This window comes from Euprymna scolopes, chromosome 21, assembly GCF_053919585.1.
Source record: "Euprymna scolopes isolate OS-2025 chromosome 21, ASM5391958v1, whole genome shotgun sequence".
Taxonomy (NCBI): domain Eukaryota; kingdom Metazoa; phylum Mollusca; class Cephalopoda; order Sepiida; family Sepiolidae; genus Euprymna; species Euprymna scolopes.
Window position 1 is genome coordinate 18,208,675 of NC_136502.1, and position 13,822 is coordinate 18,222,496.

Genomic DNA, 13,822 nt, shown 5'->3' on the forward strand with positions numbered 1-13,822 from the left:
TATACTGCAAAATTTAACTATTTATAGTTGAATTATTTTAAGGGTGCGGAATAATTTTATTTACGATAAAATCCACAACTATTCTGATCTAGTTACGTTGATAGTATAACTTGTCTCTACTTACAATCCTCTCCACGAGGGTCGAATGTGACACACGGCCGAGCATTGATGGGAAGTAGGTCACGAGTGTCACAAAAATGCCCAATGCTGGTATGGAATAATTATTAAAATTGCCTGGATCGAACCCACAGGTATTTTCCAGAACCTCTTCCCCTCCTAATGAGGGAAACTAGGGAGATACTTCCTTCTCTGTCACAGAAAGAAGGCTAACACCTAGCAGAATGATCTCATAAGCACCAGGAAGGACCAACTAATCTAATTGTAATCTAAGCCTCAACATAAAAATAATATATCTAATGCAATTGTCACGTATTTCTAAACGAGTTATCCCCCTTTAACCTAGGCATTCTTGACGTGTATATTGAATTAAATGGAAATGTACATCTATACATTAATTTTCTATATGGAACAATTAAAATGCTTATATAGTCAACAGTGAAGACTCGTACGGTATGTGATATGCAATTATTTGTAATAGTTGTTTTTTTTTTTTTTTTCAATCAAGCACAGATTAATTGAAATAGTAAACTTACACCATTTTGTAAACCTTCTTTATGCCGGCAGAAGAAATTCATAAGATACTAACTTCTCTCTGTGGGACTTTGACCCCTTCCCTAATATATATGTATGTAAGGTTAATGGGAGAGAATCCCATCAGAGTGCGTGATTATTAAGAAAAATTGGTACTCTTGCATAATTTGACCCGAATTCTGGTGGATTCCCGTCAAGCATGGATCGGGCGAGACCGGCAATCATCGGTGTCAGTAGCCGCGAGCGTTGTTCAAATGTTGAAACGCTAACTCGACTTTTTATTTTATTTATTTTAATTTTTTTTTTTTTTTTTCTGTTACGTTTTTAGTAATTTTTTAGGTGATATTAAGGGGCGGGGTGACTTTTTATTTTCTGATTAGTTACTTATTTACTATTTATTTATTATTATTTTTAATTGAATTTTTCGGAGTTTGATTAGCCAAAGAAAAAGCGCTATCTAAATGGAAGCAGACGACATTCGAATTGGAAGAAAGCGACTAAACCAACAACAAAAAAAGAAAAGCTGACAAATATATTTTCAAAACTCACCAAACAGAAAAATGACAGGCAAGAAATAAATCTATACATGTTAGAAAAAGAAATGAAAACATCGATGCAGACAAACTCATATTGTCAGAAGAAATTGCTGTCCCCCAAAAATGAGGTGCATTTATTACACAAATTTTTACTTAAAAAAAGATCGTGTGTAAAGGATAGTTTCTCCTGGAGATGTACAAATGGACAGTGCCACGAAAAGAACTTGACTGAAACAACAAGTCTTGACAAAAAAAAAAAAAAGTACGGTTACAAAAAGAAAAGAAAACAAAAAAAAAACTTGTACTTACACCTAACAATTATACGGTTAAAAAAATCTTTTCTTGGAGAAAAAAAAAATTAAATACTAAAATGAAATAAACATAATTTCATTTTTCAAGGTAGTTTTTTTTGTTTTTTTTTTGTTTTGTTATTTTTGATTATTTGCATTTCTATTTTTCCGTTTTTTTTTTTTTTTTTTTTGTTTTTTTCATTAGTCTGCGTTGCGTCTGTTATGACGCTGCTCGGCTGACACCGATGATTGCCGGTCTCACCCGATCCATGCTTGACGGGAATTCACGAGAATTCGGGTCAAATTATGCTAGAGTACAGAAAATTTAAAAGATAAAAGCGTAATATTTATTTATGTGTTACAGAAAACTAGAACAATATCAGTACTGTCGGTTTCAGAGATAAACAAAGGCTGGAGAGTCAGACATAACCCACCAAATATCGATCACCTTTGTACAAATGTTGTCCTAATCTTCTGTAACACACACACACACACACACACACACACACACACACACACGTATGTACTAGCAAATATATGCGATCACCCGTCGTATATATTTGCAAACCTAGGAAGAAATCATGGTGAATGAACAAGCTACACTGATCTCCAAAAGACCAAGTAATGACGGAGAAGATGATATCATGACAAATGCCCTATTTCCTAAAAAGGAGTAGTTAATTGCTGGGAGAATGGTATGATAACAGAACAGATAGTATGCTAACCACCCCTTAAACAAAAGATAATCCTTGAAGGATAGTATAATGATTAATGAACATATACCATATTGAACTCTAAAAATGGCGGGGGGTGGGGGGTAATAATTGGGAGGATCAACCTATAAAATGATAAAGTAATGTATGGGAAGATGGTAACAGAAGAGATACTTCACTACCCCTACCTCTAAAAAGTAGAAGATAATTTTTGGTCAGAACATCTCATGACAGAACAAATACTACATTACCCTCTCATAAAAAGCAGACATTTTCCTCACACTTTTGATGGCCTTGTACCTAATTTGCTTTAAATGTATTTTTAAAAATATTTTCTGTGAATAAATAATTAAAAGCGTAGTATCTGTTCTCGGTATCTCACTGACATCAGTCTTATCACTATCAACGAAAATATTGCATATGTGGAAGAAAATATGACAATGCAAGATTAGAACTTATTAGAAGTTGTTTATACAGTAAATATGCAAATCAAAAGATCTAGATGTGTTTGTGGGTGTTTCCTATATATGCACGATTACAAAATATTATATTGTATCATAAAATGAAATAACCTGTTTTGATGTTAATATAGATAGGATAGTTTGAATGTGTGTGTGCCTGTGTTTTATCTTCGAACTTGTTTCTATACCCTAGGTTGATGAAGAGGCTTGATATTAATAAAAATTTTATTTTCTCAGAAACGATCACACATAATTTGGGCAGTTTTGCACTTTCTGTCATTGTGCTGAGAGGATAACTCCATTTTACTTAGAGATGCATTCAGTTTTTCATATGAGAATTTAGAACGCTAATTGCAGTGGAATTGTTATTTTCCAACTACTTTTTTTTATTAAGAAAACACAACTTTGCTGAATTGTAAAAAAAAATAAAGATGTGACTATTTAAAAATATGATGACAATATTTGTTAAACTTATTAAAGATTTAAGTACAACATTCAACTACTTTATTTAATGCAAAACAGTTTTAAATATTAATATGAAAATTGTGATGATATTATCATTTCTTACTGAACAAAACATTCGAGTAATTGTAAGAACAAATTATTTTTTTACGAACTTTATTTAATGTAACAACGTTTTAACATTATAAAAACATTAATAACAAAAAAAAAAAGAAAAAAGAAAAACCGACGCTAATTGCAAGGGAATTGCTATTTTTATCAAACAAACCATTTAAGAATAAAGATTTTTTTTCAACTAGTTTATTTAATGTAACAAAGTTTTATAACATTAATAACAAAAAATATAAGCTTTAACATTACAAAAAAGTGCAAAGATAACCGAAGAGGAATTGTAATTAAAAAGAAGCTGCAACAATTTTTTGAATACTTTTTTGTAATGTTAAAACTTTATTACATTAAATAAAGTATTTGGAAAACAAATCATTTTTTCTTACAATTAATCAGAAGTGATTTGTCCAGGGTATTCATCGTCAAGCCTAAATATCAGCTGACGTGATATTGTAAATCAGACAGAATTTGATGAACGAGATATATATATATATATATATATATATATATATATATATATATATATATATATATATATATATGGAAATTCTTTTAACTTTCTTGAAGTTTTACATTTGGATTTTACCGTCACTGGAGTTTTTATCTTCCACCAGACTATCCATTCATGTGTAATCACCTTTTTCTTCACCATATTCCCTCTGCTTCACTTTTTTGTTTTCAAGTAAGATCTTTGACTTACTTGTTGTTTCATCAAATACTTCTGCATGCAAAATCTGATCCCGCATTTTGCTAATTCCTACCCTCTGATGAGAAGGAAAGTATTTCTTCGAAACTCAGCGGATTAAGGACTATCCATTTATCTAGTGTTTCCTTTTCAGATTAAATATGTTTTTAACTCATTTCAAAGTCTTTTTTAACATATTTTATTAACTGTTTGCTCATATATATATATATATATATATATATATATATATATATATATATATATATATATATATATATATATATATATATATATATATCCTTACAGTTCCTCGAAGTTGCATTTTCTTAATAAAAAGGTAGTTGAAAAATAACAATATCTCTGAAATTAGCGTCACATTTTTCCTTTTTTCTTTGTTATTAACGTTTTTTTAATGCGAAACGTTTTAAGTATCCCAAAGTTTCGTTATGAACAATTTAACGAATCTCTTAGTAAAATAGAATTATCTCCCTGGAACCAATGCCGATGATTGCAAGAGCACCGAAATTTGTTTATATTTAATTCTTTGGACATATGTAAATGAATATGACATAAATTTGTTAACTTGTGGTATAGTCTTTAAAGAAATATCAATTATAATTTAAGGTTTTCCATAATAAACATTTTTTTTTTTTTTTTTTTTGCATTATTTGAATTATTCTGGTTGCTATTGTCACATTGAGTGTTATTCTCACCGAGTAGAAGAGTGGATTAAATAAAGAGATCTGCTTGAAATTCTGTACAAATTCCCAAGTTCAGCAGAAAGATTCCCAAATTCGACAAGAAGAAGGTCGGAGGTTATATCAGTCAAAACATTTTGTGAGAATATCACTCAAGATTAGAAGAGTGGTCTGAATAAGCAAATAATACAAATTATCGATCCTTATCTAAAAATTTCAGAAACATAAGATTTTTTTATTTTTCAAATTATCAAGAAATTCATCAAGGAATGCATAGCACATATTTTCTGTGTGTGTGTTTTTGAATAAATAAAGGATCTGAAACGGTCTCTGCACCATGAACCCAGAATGTGTTCATGATTCTGAGATACTTTTTAATCCCTTTACATTAATCTAAATATTTTTATTTTTTAATTCAGTGATCATTTTTTACGAAATGTAACATTTCTAGAACTAATAGTTTCAAAATACTTATGGATACAAGCAGAGATCGGTAATATTTTTTTCTTATGAAGAGTACCTCTGAGGATACATTAACTCTTACAACCGACAATTCTTATTGTTGATTTTTATGAAATTTGTCTTGGCTGGTTCCTCAAATCCAAGGATCAATGGGAAGGTTGTCCTTGACAGCATGCTCTCTGGTGACTGTGTTAGACCGACCCTCGACATGCAAACTTTGCGACACACAGGACATGGAAATCCCTGGGAGGAGGGGCCCTGGCGAGATGATGCTTTCCTCCTTCTATGTTTATCCTCTGCGGCCCTTCTTCTGTTGATCTTGAGAGCTGAAGTAACTCACTTTGACAAAGCTCTCCAACTGTCGCTGTCTTCGACCCTGCTTTCCCAGTCTTATGAACTTTTAAAGATTGCTAATAATAGAAAAATGTGCACATTTAAAAAAATTAGAAATTTTTTATGATTTAAAAAAACATGTTTTATTCACACAATTAAAAACTTTTCTAAATCCATAACTTCAGTTATGTAAACTGCATTTTCATATAATTTTTCCTGGAGTGTGCCTTGAGAGTTTAAAAACATAAATTTATTGAAATTTTAGTAAATGTCACTTACATCCTCTTTCACTCAATCAATATTGAACAAAACTTTTAGCCTCATTCCAAAAAAAGTCAATTTACAAAAAACTAAGAATAAAACAGGTAATATAGTGTTATGAGTTGTATTAAAAGGACACTAGTATATATTAATAGAGTAATCATTCCCAGACAGCCCTTTTATTTTTCAAGACTCATCAGTCATGATCTATTTACAAAATTATTGGATATAAATAGCTTCCAAAACTTTCAATGATTTAATAAGTGAGGACTTGCTAAAATTTTCAACCAGAAATAACTTTCGTTTTTATCAATTTAAATGTTTTCAAATTCCTTTCAAATTTCAAAGGATGCCAAAGAAATTAGATTTACTATTTTTTTTTATTTATCTTCCAACAAATACTTTATTATTTTAAACTTCTAAGATATTTATCAAATTAAAGTTTAAATTTATACTGATAACAGACAACAACTATTTGCCTGTCTATGACTCTAGTTTGGTGTTGATGAGAGTAGATATTTATTAGAAGAAATCCACTTAATGTTTAAATTAACTTGAAATACAATTTTTTATGAACCTGGTAAGATTCCCTATGAATAACTGGTGAAAAATAATTAAATATTGATGCTGTAGGAAGTAAGCTATTATCACAAAATGCATAAAAATGACTGGCTTGATCTTATATATTAGATATATGTCCTACTATATCTATAAATGAAACTATTTTAAAGATTACCACATTCTCTATTTGTTATCATACAATTGTGAATATGCATACAGTTACTGATTTTGATTTAATCAAATACGTTATGTATTTTATATCTGCATATGCATTGTCTCCTATAATTAATAAAATTCAAACATTAAAATAAGAGAACAGTGAACAACAATGGATTATTCTACTGTCATTTTGATTTAAAATATATTAACATTAATTAAGCTTTTAAACCGTAATCTAAGCATTATAATATTGAACAAGTGAAGTATGCATGGTCCCCCATGAGTGCACAGTGAATGAGGCTTAAAAAAAAATGATTAAGTTCAGCATTTGCTCCTCTCTTCCATTTAGCCCCCAAAGTCCCAAGGGGACGTCAAATCCTAGTGAAAATGAATGAACAAACGGTGCAGTTTTAGGCTTTAACATATGTAAATTTGAGTTCTGCACCATGCAAAAAAGAAATGACTAAGTGCATCATTTGCCCCCCCCTCCATTTAGCCCCAAAAGTCCCCAAGGCCTTAACATATTTAAATTTGAGTTCAGCACCATGCAAAACTGCTAAATAGACATGCACAGAAAATTTTGGATAAATATGGTAAAATAGTCCCAAAAATGGAGTGTTTTTATTAGCCCTAAAAGAGCCCCTGGGGCACAACCCAAGAATTATCGCAAAGTGCAGACAAACAAAATTATATAGAAATCAGTTAGTTACAACTTTTCAGAAAGTTTTATTAAAATCCAGGCATCAATTTTTTTAATAAGCACAAAAGTGTCAATTTTAGCCATTTTAACATGAAAGGCACCCCCAAGGACGGGGGCGGGGGGGGGGCAACTGGTTTTCCCGGAAAATCTGTTCTGTTATTCTTTTACTCATATCATGTTTAATGTTTGTGCATAATTTCAAAAAATTCCAAGGCGTAGTTATTGAGAAAAGTGTGAAGAGACGAACAGATGAACGGACAAGGGTGAATTTACAGGTCCACCCTCCTTTTGTCAGGGACCAAAAAAAAAATTTATATTATATTAACATGATCCACATGTTCGCATTAGCTGAGAAAATTGAAGAAACCACTAATCTTTTGATCCCATCCTTGAACACTATGTTTACTTTCTATATGTTGTTGTTGTTGTTGTTGTTGTTGTTTCCATCCTCTTTGACTCTTCACGACTATTTGGTGTGGTGCTAGTTAATGTCGATACTACAATCTTTTTTTAAATTTTATTAATTTTTTTAAAGGGGGCAGGTAATTTTCAATTATACGATTTCAGTTTGCTTGATTCCATGTGGTGTTTCACTATCTTTTTGTTTTATTTGTGTTCCAGTTTCTATAGCCTGATTAGCATTTGTCGCTCATGTGTATTAGTCTCTGCATTCAAGGGTTTTCCTTAATATTTTATCTGTTTTCATTATTATTATCCATTGTATCTTTTCAGCAATCCCTCTGATTTCAATCTCTCCTATTCTTTTTTCAAACTTTTTCAAGATTGCTCCTAGTGTCTAGTGCTAGTGAAAAAATTCAGGAAAACAACAATGACAGTATCATTGATGTTTTCTTGACTTTCTTCATCTTCCATATCTTTTTCTGCTTTCTGATGAGTTCCATGTATTTGTTTCACTTCTCGGTCTGCTTGATATTCATCTTGTGGTCTGCTGGAACGGCAATATCTACAATCTGGCAGGACTTTTCCTTTTTGTTAACTATTATAATATCCTGTCTTTTTGCTTGGTTTGGTTTTATTATGATTATGATTATGATGATGCTGCTTATTATTATTATTATTATTATTACTACTACTACTCACTTGGAATTTTCGCACAGACTATCATCAAAGAATTCTCTTTGAGAACAATTGTGGAATTTCCTGGAGTCTAAGTGAAAACAAGTCTTTCTAGGTTTCCAGTACTCACCACTTCTTTCGATAACCTTTGCAAATTAGTTTGCATTATCACAATAGCTGTGTACCATTGAATTTTCGTTGATAGTGACCATTGGTCTTCACTAGAATTTGGGTGGTATCCTCCTTGATCCTCTTGATTATTTGGTGTAGCGTCAGTTTAGGCTGACAATACAATTTGAGGGGGAGGGGGAGTAACTTAAATTTTTTTTTTTTTTTTTTCGAGATTGTTCCTAATGCTCCTACTATTAGTGGTGTTATCTTGATTTTCTTCATCTTCCATATCCCTTTGAGCTCTTTAGTCAGTTTAGGGTATTTGCTCTGCTTCTCTGTCAAGTTAATATTCATTTTGTGGTGTATTGGAACGGCAAAATCTACAATCTGGCAGAACCTTTTCTTCTTGTTAACTATTATAAGATCCAGTCTTCTTGCTTGGAGGGGTTTATCTGTTTGTATACTCATGTCTCATAGGATTTTGTGACTTTTGGAAATTAAAATTTTTTTTTAGAATATGAATGATGCTGATAAGGAATTATGAAAGAGACTTTTATAGATAGTTTTTCTTTATTAGACTCTTCTTACTTTACATCTATATTATATTTCTTTTAATCTGTCTGTTTATCTGTTTCACTTTTCCTTAAAAACTACTGGGATGATCTGGTTCAAATTTTGTATGAACTTTTGTTATGATAAGGTGCAGTGGACTAAGTATTATGGTATTCGTTCGATGCATGGTTAGGGATAATTAGAGATTAGTATTTAATGCAAACATGAGCAAATTTTAACCATATTCAACCATCAGTTTGGCATAAGCACTCATTCTAAATCAACGGGCTATAACTTTTATCCGTTTTTAACGGGCAAAAAGTCTAGTTTTATCTATAACATTCGTCCTGAGACGGGTATTCTACTAGTTAATAATAGAATAAATTGGCCAAACAAAACAGTTCTGAACTATTTAAATGACCCTTTATGAATATTAAGGTGCATATATGCGTTATTCAAAATCCATTAAATGATTTTATTTTGAGAAAAAATAAATGCAATTATGCCACAATCAAAGTAAAAATTAAATATAGCCCTTCTGAAATTCAAACTTACAGCCTCTATCTCTAAGTGTTGCATGCTAAACTATTACTTCAAGAAAATAAATTTTCGTTGTGTATAAATATATAAACCATACATTTTTTTTCTCTTTTTGTCGAGTTAAAAGTAGGTCAGAGATGAGGGATACATGTTTAATCGCAAAAAGTCAATTTATTTGCATTTTTGAAACAAATGAATTATATATAATGCTTAATTATTGTTTATCTATACAGAAGTGACAGTTTCATTCATTTCGTTTTGTATTAGTCGAGATTTGTTAAAAAAACGATCAATGATTTGAAACGGTATTGTTGTACTAATAATAAGTGGAAACACATATGCATGAACATAAATGTAATCTTTTGATCTTTTGATCTTTTGTAAAGGTATTAGCGGTCTGCCTTTAATGTTTAAAAAGTTAATTAATGGAAAAAATACAGTGAATGAACCTTCAAAAAATATTGTAAGCCATATATGTTAATGTTTCAGAGAAGGCATATTATATGTCAATCTGAAGGTAGATCTAATCAGCATCAAATTGTTGTAAATCCAAAGATTCCAATTTCCACTGTTGAGTGATTGTTCAATTCATCAGTGAAGGAAACTAATCAATATCATTTTTCCCATGTCCATCAAAACCTTCTAACAGCAGTTTTTATCATTATTTACTTCTTTAATGTCTGTGTATAATAAGCATTACATGTTACTAATATTTATTATTGACAGTATCTTTTCTCCTTTTAATCGTACCTTCATGTTAAACTCTTCTGACAACGATTATCATTTTTTTCACATGCCTCTGTCATATTTCATAGTATTTCATCTGTCACTGTCATTTTTTTTCTAATTTTAATTACCTTTATTACTAAGCCATTAAAAAATACTGACAATTATTTTAGAAATTTTAAAAAAATTTAAACTAAATATTTAATTGATCAAATTATCTTTTTTATTAATCATCAAAATCTGCATGTAAAACCTACATGATCTTGCTTTCGATCGATATGGAATGGTGGACTTACCAAGATGAGTAAAACAAGCACACTTCACAAAATTTGTCTCAACAAAATAGGAACAAATAAATCTTATTCAGTAACTGAACCAATCGGAGAGAAAAGCAAGGAGTTTGACAAACATGTTGCTATCTCAATAGACAACCCAAAAAAAGGAAAAAAAAGATAAAGATTTTTGGCAATCATGTTGTCCTTCAGCAGTTGGCCTCTGAATTACGCCTTTTCTATCAATTACCACATGGCTAAATCAACCAATGGTTAACAGGCTAATCATCTTCTGATCTAGGAAACTACACATTAATAAAAGTGTCCAACACCACCAAATATGCAAATTGGTAAAAATAAAATTGAGACATTTTATTTTTAATCTGAATCAAACTTTTCACCAAATTAATTCTGAATTCATCTTTGGTTCTCTACTCTAAAAATTGAATTTATAGAATGTAAAAAATAAGAATTTAAAAAAATATGGTACTATGAATTAATGGAAAAAGTGTAACATATTTGCTCCTACTTCAGTTACCAAAAATTCAAATGGTCAACGTGTAGTTGCTTCTTATAATTATGTGTTACAAAGCCATTATTTTTGTTGTTTTGCTGAAACACTTGCCTTTCTTCAGTTGGTTGAATTCTGCCATCATTTCCCCAAACTATTTTCTTCCACAGGCTTGTTCATAAAGACTCGAAAACACAAAAGTATTTTAGATTGCTTATTTTTATTGTTGGTATAATGTTATCATTATCTTTTTCTTACACTCCTTTCCCCACGTTACATGGATCCCATCGTTGGCCCCGGCAGTGGGAGTGAGCACACAGGACATCATCATCACTTCATGACAATCTTCTGTCTCATGTTTTGTAATCATAGATAATATTTCTTAAAATTGTTTGTTTTTACGCATTCTTTTTCAAACAACAAATGACATGTTTATTTTTTCAATTCAATTGCTACTCATGATCTGTTCAAGAAACACCTGAAATCCAAAATTTCATTCTGAATCAAATTCCAGCCTTAACTTAAATTCTATTAGTCCATTTTTTTTACTTCAGCTCACATTATCATAACAGTTATTATGAATTATCATTATTATTACTATAACAATCATAATTAATATAATTACGTTCTCTATCTCTCCAGGGGGTAATCACATTGCAGAAGGATGTAGGGTTCCTTATTCGATCCTGGTAATGCCAAGTCTTCTTCCTTTGTAAATTATAAAACTATAATAGTAAGCTAAATTTGAATGTAGAGGGAATAATAAAAGGATAACAAAATAATCTGTAAATGGCAAAATAATGCAAATCATCATGCATTTAGTGAGCTTACTATTATTGGTTAAAGTGTACTTAAATACGTATTAATCCCACCTATCTGTTTGTTAGTTCCTATACCAGTTTTAGACATTTGTAAAATTCTATTAAATATTGTAAGACATTACCCCAAGTGCAATTATGAAGTATTCATAAATGATAAATTTCATTTTATGTAAGTACTAGTAGTTCTGGCCGGCTTTGCTTTACTGTTCATAACTTTATGTGCATATGTAAATATTAAAAAGTGTGAATATGTATGGTAATGCCTTTCTATATGATAGGCTTCCTTGACTACCATCGAGAAAAGTTGGTAGAGACTGCAAACGTCACATTTTTGAAAATTTTGACCCTAATTTTGACCCCTTAACATTTATTGTTTTCAGCTTAAATTAAATTAAAATGTTTTACCCATGTCCAAGTAACTTACATCTAAAATTTCAAGTGTTTGAATCCAAAATTGGCAGAGGAGTTTGGTAGAGTCTGCAACGGTCAACTCTTTCAATTTTGACCTGTTGCCAGCCAAATTTTTGCTCAAAAACTGATTAATAAGCTTACTGTATGTCTGAATACCCTTTATGTAAAATTTCAAATGTTTAGACCCAAAATTGGCTGAATAGTTTTCTAGAGACCACAAAGGTAAAATCTTTTGAACTTTGACCTCCTGAAGCAAAATTTTCAGAAAAAAAAAATGATTAAAAAGCTTGCCCTATCTCTGAATACCCTTTACGTAACATTTCAAATGTTCAGACCAGAAATTATCTGAGTAATTTGGTAGAGACCGCAGAGGTCAATTTTTTAAAAACTTTGACCCCCTCTTATGATCCCTTAACATTTATTGTTTTGGGCTCAAATCAAGTTATTAAGTTAGATCCATGTCCAAGGAACCTATATCTAAAATTTCAAGTGTTTAAACCCAAAATTGTCGGAGGAGTTTGGTAGCGTTCTCAAAGGTCAAATCGTTGAACTTTGACCTCTTAACACCTAAATTTCTGGTCGAAAACCGATTAAAACGATATTCCCAAATCTCAATACTCCTTATGTTAAATCTTGAGTCTGTAGACCGAAAATTGACAGAATTATTTTGTAAGGAAATGTACACACACACGCACACACACGCACACACACACACACACACACACACACACACACACACACACACACACACACACACTCTTTCACTTTATAGATATACTAGCAGTTCATCCCGGCGTTGCCCGAGTGTTTGGATGTGTGTGTGTTGAGCAAAAAAAAAATAAAAAAAAGAGGTAAGGCAGGTTCGAACCCGTACTGCGAAGGACGAAAAGAACAGGGGAAAAAACCTGATGTCTTTGTCGTTATGACCACCGCCAAACCTGAAGTGACGTAGGTTTTAATTAAGGCTAGACAATAGAAAGGAGACGATGACTTTCAAAAATATCAGTGAAAATACGACCCCAAGCCTTGTAGAAAAGTTCCCAGTTGAAGGTGAAGATATTAATGTTTTTAGCCAATTTTTCGATATTTGTCGTCTGAAAGGTCGGACTTTAAAACGATACTGATCTTGGTAAAATCCGTCGCCTCTGTCGAAAGTGTTGGGCAGACATGCAAACATACATACATACATTTATAAATTGGTAACTAAAAATGTTCGATCCAAACCGACTAAAAAGCTTACCCTGTCTCTGAATAATACCCTTTATGTAAAATTTCAAATGTTTAGACCAGAAATTGTCTGAGTAATTTGGTAGAGACCGCAGAGGTAAATCTTTTTTTAACTTTGACTCCTATTATGACCCCTTAACATTTATTGTTTTGGGCTCAAATTAAGTTATTAAGTTAGATCCATGTCCAAGGAACCTATATCTAAAATTTTAAGTGTTTAGACCGAAAATTGTCGGAGGAGTTTGGTAGCGTTCTCAAAGGTCAAATCGTTGAACTTTCACCCCTTAACAGCAAAATTTCTAGCCGAAAACCGATCAAAGATTTTCCCAAATCTCAGTACCCTGTATATCAAATTTCGAGTCTGTAGACTGAAAATTGACAGAGTTATTGTGTAGAGAAATGTACACACACAGACACCCAGACAGACACACAGACACGTTCACTTTTATAGATATACTAGCATGAGTGCCCGACGTTGCCCGGGTGTTTGGAGG